Raw genomic sequence first — 7,381 nt, forward strand, 5'->3', positions numbered from 1 at the left:
ATACAACTTCTGCCTCAGAAAATAAACATGGGGTGGCTAAAACACTGTTGTATCCTCACACCAAAGCAAAAGTAAGATTTAAATACCCCAAGAATTATGTGAACCCCTGTGAGCAACCACTTGGTGACAGCGGCTGTATCCAAATTCAGGGTCTGCAGCCTTAAAGGCCGCATTTTAAGGCCGATTACGTCACATCGGCGTGACGAAGGCTGTCCCAATTCGAAGGCTGTGGTGAGTGTTACCACCTTCTCCTCCTTGTAACTTAACGCGATCTTTCAGTTTTCGAGTTTTGGACATGATTTTGGAGTATATCTTCGCAGTAGCGATTGACCGCAAAGTAAAGTTACCGGAAATGTACAACCCCACATCCGGTCTCAAACCAGGAAGTTAGCATTTTCTCGTGCACAGGGTCAATTCAGGGTCTGCAGCCTTAAAGGCCGCATTTTAAGGCCAATTACGTCACAGCGACGCGACAAAGGCTGCTCGAAATGCAGCCCTCAAATGCGTCCTTCATTTCCCTGAATTTTAAGGACGTGGCGGTGTAGACTTCGTGGCCCAACATATCCCAGAATGCATAGCGCGGCGGTGGGTGTGGATAATTTTGCCGAAAGAAAACGGCGGATGAGGGGCGCCGAAGAGTAAACTTTAAATAAGTACTGAATATTATGTCACTTATTTATGTGCAAATGTTTAATAATGAAGAACATTAAAACATTACTGTTGGCCACATGTCGGCAAAGTTATGTGACATTAGTGACGTTTGTACTAACTTGGTTTTAAAGCCTTTACTTTAAGCTCAGCTATTGAACGGCTTATATTTTAGTCTTACAGAGAATGATCAAAGCTCATGTAGAAACAAATGAACAAAGGATTTTCTCCTTCATTTCTGTCAAACAAAGCTGTATGAAACGTTTCCAGCTGTTAGTATCATGGTTGCTAGGCAACCTGGGCAGCGCGACGGAGGCTAGACCGTCCCATTTCACAAGCCTCGCACTTCCGGCCTTTGAGTACGCGGCCCTTGAGGACCGTTGAGGCTGCAGACCCTGAATTGAGATACAGCCAGTGGGAAGTAAAAAGCCAACAGGAAGAAACGTCCAGCAGAAGCAGGCTCGGGGAGAGGCGACCATCTGCTGCAACCACAAGGGGATGAGTGGAAGGAAAGGGCAAAAGGCATAATGTGGTTTAGAGAGACCGTTTAGATATCTGATAACAAAGGGTCACCTGATCGAGCCCAAAACTAAAATGTTTGAAATTTTTAAGCTTTGAATGAAAAGTAGAGAGAGTCCGCCTTCTGAATCCAAACTGGCAGCTGGTTGCACAGGAGTGAGGCCTGAAAGCTGAAGGCTCTGCCTCCCAGTCTGACAACCACAAGGAAGCCAGCAGTCTGACTGCAAAGCGCTCTGTTGGGCTGATATGGTAAGGTGTAAGATATAACAGACTGCTGCGTTACTCATTTTAACTGTTCTTCAGATATTTTCATTTCAAATATAAAGTCACCAAAACTGAAAGTGAAGGATAATTTACTCATTTGTTATTATGTAACTCCAGAGGCCTGTGAAAGGAGCAGCAGAGGCAGCACATGTGGAATAGGGCTGCCACAAACTATTATTTTGATAGTCGACTAGTCACCGATTAATTTTGCAATTAGTCACTAATCAGATCATCATCCATTGGACGTAAAACGTACAGCTTATTGCACCAGCAGCATCTGCTCTTATATAACTATCATTAGCTTACAGCTTTAAGTGTTTAAGGTATGTGCTAACTAAAAATAAAAAAAAGATGATAGTTTATTAAATTTTAATGAAATTTGCAGATTGTTTTGGTGAAGTTTAATAAACTCCTTGCTATCTAAAATATAACAGGACACCGGAGTAAATTCTCGAGCATCTCACACTTCTGATAATCAGCTGTCTGCTTGATGTTTATTCAGCTGTGTAAAAACTTTAATCTCAGCCAAACCGATTTACTCAGGAACAAATAAAATACTATAAAAAAAAAAGCCAAACAATAACATTTTTAAGTTATCTAAGTGACTTATATTTTTTAACCTGAGTAGCGAAAGACGGCGGTGGGTTTTAAGACGATTTTCCGGGAGTCCGGTGTTCTCACAGCTCTAGTGAGCCTAGCCCCCGGCTAGCTATCGAGCTAGTGGCTAACAGACGTCTCCGAAAACGTCGGAGCGCTTTTGAAAATATGTGGTGTCTTGATAAACTGAGCAGATATTTGAGGTTTACACAGCTACATTCTCGCCTGAAAATATGTTAAACGTTTATTTTATGACCCAGAAAGAATAATAAGAGTAATATTAAAACGAACTAGCTGCCGCCATTGTTGGAAACTGAGCTGGGCTGCGCTATGAATTCTGGGACACAGCTTCTTCTTCTTCGGGGTTTAACGGCAGCTGGCATCCTTGTACATGCAGTGCTGCCATCCTCTGTTTCAGTCCGTTATTACACTCTTAAATCCTGCTACTTATTCCTGCGTCTTTTGGGATCTTACAAAGCTTCAAACGACGCGTCGACTATTAAATCAGTCGTCGACGTAATCGTGACTAGTCGACTAATCGTGACAGCTCTAATGTGGAGTAAATGTGCAAAAACAAATCTGTAACTTGGTCTAAGCTTCAATGTTAGAAAAAGAAACACATTTTAAGACCTTTTGCCAAAATGTTTCTGTAGAATGAGCCCTTTGAGGTTTTCGTTGCTTTAAGCCTGACAACAAAGTGCCATGTAGCGCAGCTGTATTAAAGGAAACTGCAGCCGTCTCTATTTCTGATGTCTCAAAAACTGGGAAACTCACACCAAATGATGTCGATGCACATGTGAGGCTGCAGGCCAGGATGAAAATATGTAAATGTGATTTTGAGGTGTGCGGCCCCTTTAAATTATTAATTTCTGTTGCTGCCTGAGAGGTAAAAGTATCTCCAGGGGGGAAGGAGGTGTGAGGGAACTTAAGTTTGCTTATTTTCTCATTTGCAGTGTGAGTGTCTCGCTTAAACACTTTCTGAAAATGAAAATTTCCAAACGACAGTCACGACGTGATTATCAGCGGATGTGAATGAGGGCTCTGATACATTTTGGTGAAGCTGGCTTCCATTGGGGCATAATTATCATTTTTACATAATGAAGTGACTACAAAGGAGCCGGCCTGCATCCTAAGAAGGGAGCTGAAACGACGAGGCATACAGAGGAACCATTACTCTTCCCGCTCGTGTTCGAGCCCAGATTACCGAGTTATGATTTGCGCTGTAGACTCGCACCCGAACTAAACGCAGCTGAGCTGAGATGCTGTGGCGTCGCACTTCTCTCCGCGATCAAAAATGAGAATAGGGATGATTTCCCTGCTCGGCTGCCTGCACGTACAAACGCGAGGAAGGACGAACCGAGCAGCGTTTTCACGGTCCATCCCTGCAAGGATACAGGCAGTTAGTTTTGGCACAAGACTGCGAAAACCTGGCCGCATGTCAATGCGGGCACAAACACCCTAATGTTTGAGTTGTGGGTGGTGCAACAAAACAAACCAAAGGGCATTGTGTTCAAACAACAGGCAACGCTCTGCCCTCGTACAACAACACAGCCGTATTTTTAGATTTTCTTTTATCATCCATGCCAGAATAAAATGCCTTTCAGGCCTAATGGGTGAGAAAGGGACTGGGCCTGGAGTCAAAGGATTAGTGGCACTGAAGAAAAAGCTGCAAAATGAATCAACGGCCTATTTCTATGATGATAGCGTTTATTGTGTCATTTTAAAGGAAACGTGTTTGCTGCAGGTTTGTTGTCCCCGCAGCAGATGCACGAAGACGCGTGAATTGTTGCGTTGACGTAACCGAGCTTACGGACGGCAGATAAGATAGTTTGTCGTGTTTTGATTTGGACACAACATTATCTGCGGGGCTTTTTCGTCTCAAGGCCAACATCTCGCTGCAACAACTGCTTTCACGCTTTTTTAATCTTATTACAGCGTGCGCACGCTCGTGAAAGAGAAGCCTCTTTTACGCGAGGCCTTCGCTGACCTTTTGAGCACTTGCAATTTTTTTCTCGCCACCAATCTCATGTAGGTTAGCTGGCAGAGCCGAGCCGAGCGGCTGCTGCTTATTATGTATTACTTTGCTTTTGTAGTCCCTCCACATCGTTACTCATCCAGTATGCTTAAAGGTGCTCTCCCCTCTGGCAAGCACAACTATGACAGTCAGCTTGGAAGTTCGAAGTCTTTCAAAACTCGCCTTTTTTCCCTCCCTCTCCCCGTGTCTGCCGCCTCTTTTCTCTGCCTCTCTTGGTGTCCCCACGTCTATCTCTTCCTTTCTCGCTCTAGTCCTCCGAGAGCACCTGACTGACGTGTTGTTCAAGGATGAAAAGCACAGTGGAGGGGAATCCAAAAGCAAACAACACAAAAATATACATGAGAGGACGGGAAAGACACTGTTAAACACACACGCACGCACGCACACGAGCACGCGCGCACACAGTCTATGAGGAACCCCTTAGGATTATCACCAGCGCGACACTGGACACTTCAGGGAAGACAGCATCTGCTCACTTCCATATTTAATACGGCAAAAAAAGAAGAACATTGTGTTCTCGAGAAACTTTTCATTTTCACTTTGTGTGAATGCAGAACCAACTACAGTCATGCGAACAGGTTTAATCCTCCCCAGACTTCACGTTTCCGCTGTCCAGGTGGCTATAGAAAGTTCCCGAGTGCCCCGAGGCATTCACACTGTGACTAAAAGCCATTTTGCACAGGAAATTTTGACAGACATGGGGGCCTTTGACTTTCAAAGAACTGCTTTTACATCCATCTTTTCCACCAAGTTATGTAAGGTTTCCTTGGTGCTCTCTGTGAGTGTGTGTGTGTATAAAAAATAATCATCCAGGACACTGGTGTATGTGCAGGGGCAGTAAAGTTTAACGCACATGCAGGAGGCTGAAGTATTCGTGCGCACACGCTCTGCTGCTTCTCGATGGGCAGTCGGACTGCTGCAGGACTCAAAACAAGCGAGGGAGCGCTGCAGGAGGTAGTAGACAAGGTTACAAGGAGACCATATGCTCTGACTGCCTGTACGATGGTGACAAAAAGGCCTCCTGTTTAAAAAAGGACAACGTTCCCTTTTTGTTTTTGTCCTTCAATCACTTAGACACATATTCAGCGGATTATTATAATGCAGAGAATAAAGGCAACCGCGTCCAGCCAGCCTGATGTGGACAGCAACTGTGGCAGCTGCTTATTCTGCATTGACTTTAAAATGAGCGGTGATTGTGTGTTTGGCTTATTTATGGACCTCACAAAGTGTTGGTTGATTGGAGGAAAGCTGAGACCTTGAGGAGGCCTGAGTTCAAGGTCTTTAACACACACAGAAACCCACTTAGAGAGTTTATTGGAATGAATGTGCAGACTTCTCTTAGTCTGACTGCTCTGCACTTCATTTCTGTCTGGTGCAAACTTCCTGTGCAAAAGAAACCTGAAACCCCAGAAATGTCACGCTCGTTTTCATAGGTTTAAATCGTCGCACAATAAACTGAAATATCATCTGAGCCCGAGTGGCGCTGACGAATTCATTTGGTGAACCAGCCACATCACCTCCTCAACTGCTCGTTATTCGGTTAATAACACGGCGCGTTTAGACATGTAGACGTGGTCAAGAATTTAGTGTTTTAAGCGACTGGTTGTTGGTGCCAGACTGAGTCTTTCAGAAACTGTTGATCTGCTGGGATTTTCCTACACGACCATCTGTAGAGTTCACAGATCTGCAAAAGAGAAAATTTCCCGTGAGCGGCAGTTCTCTGGGTGAAGATGCCTCGTTGATGTCAGAGGTCAAAAGAGACGGGCCGGACTGATTCGAGCTGATAGGATGGCTAAAAAAAACACTTGTTACAGCCAAGTTATGCAGAGAAGCAGCTCTGAATGCAGCAGGAAGCTGAGGCTACATTCGCACACGACAGAACAAGACGAGGCTCAGTTTCCGCTGCAATCCTTGGATTTGGATGGAAAAATGTGGTGTAAACAACATGAAAGCAGGGATCCATCCTGCCTTGTATCAGCGGTTCAGGCTGCCAGAGGTGGTGTGATAGTGTTGGGGATACTTTCTTGGCACACTTTGGACCACTTGGTATCAGAGTAGAGTATTATTGTTGTCCAAGCCTTCATGATCGCAGCGTACCCGTCTTCTGATGGGCGAATTTCATGGCGCTCGAATGTCCTCCACAGCTACCAGATCTCAGTCGAACAGAGCAGGGATGTCAAAGTCATTTCACTCATCGAGGGACACATAAAGCCCACTCTAATCTCCAGTGGGCGAGTGAAACTCCACTTTCTGTCAGTGTAAAGATGGTCAACGACACGTTAATATAAGATAAAGAAGTGCAATTTCAACAGCACATTTCTCAGTTTTTCTACATGAGAAATGTGTATAATTACAGAAAAAGTTCTTTCATTTGCCCTTTCATGACTGTATTAATAAAACAGTTTTAAATTAACAGCTTTGGTGTAGTATGAATGGCTGTGGGAAAAGCTGTAAAACACATAAAAATACAGTTAAAGGTCCACAAATGTACGCTCCCCCTCATATTTTCCAATGCTACCCAGTGGGCCAGACTGGAGTCTTTTCTGGGACGATTCAGGCCCCCGGGCCTTTTGTGTGACACCCAATAGAGCAATATAGCACCTTTGGGATGTGGTGAATGCAGAGCCTACAACTCTGCAGCAACCTCAGCTTTGAAGAGTTAAGGCACCTCCGAAGGGTCCAACGTACCTAATAAACTGTCTCTGTGCTTCTAATCAATCTTTACAGCACTTTAAATTACTTTTTGTTCGCAAATACAGCTGACTGATTAACCATTTGTGAAATCCAGTGCAATAAAAATGCAATCTCCAGCTGTTAAGCGGAGCAGGACTTGGTTGCGTGCAGCAGGATGTCGTGAGCAGTAAGAAGCTCTAAAGGGTCAATAACGGCGGCTCTATCGCTCGCACGCTTTGTTTTGGTTTTTTTATCCCGGCTAATGGCCATTAGAGGCTGACAGCCGTCTGTCGACATGCAGGCAGGAATCTTCTCAGCCGAGCCCGTGACTCTATTTTCACTCCCATCATGTACCTGTGTAGTAAAATGTGTCAGCGAATGAAGTCCTGTTTCAGCAGGGCACTACCGGAGGAGTATATTGCAATGCTGACTAACAGAATGACAGATGCTTTGAGTGTTTTGCTGTTGAGTGACAGCAGACTTGTCAGGGCTTTTGTGCGGCTCTGCTGCCATCTTTTCATTTTGGCTGCTGCCGGTGAGGGAGGGACGCATCTATGCAGCCACAGCTGAGTGAAAAGGCACCTAGGAGGCATTTTTCTGAGCTTGTCAGACACAAGAAATCTAATCCAGACAGCCAAGAATCGG

This window comes from Neolamprologus brichardi, chromosome 23, assembly GCF_056152115.1.
Source record: "Neolamprologus brichardi isolate AB-2024 chromosome 23, ASM5615211v1, whole genome shotgun sequence".
Taxonomy (NCBI): domain Eukaryota; kingdom Metazoa; phylum Chordata; class Actinopteri; order Cichliformes; family Cichlidae; genus Neolamprologus; species Neolamprologus brichardi.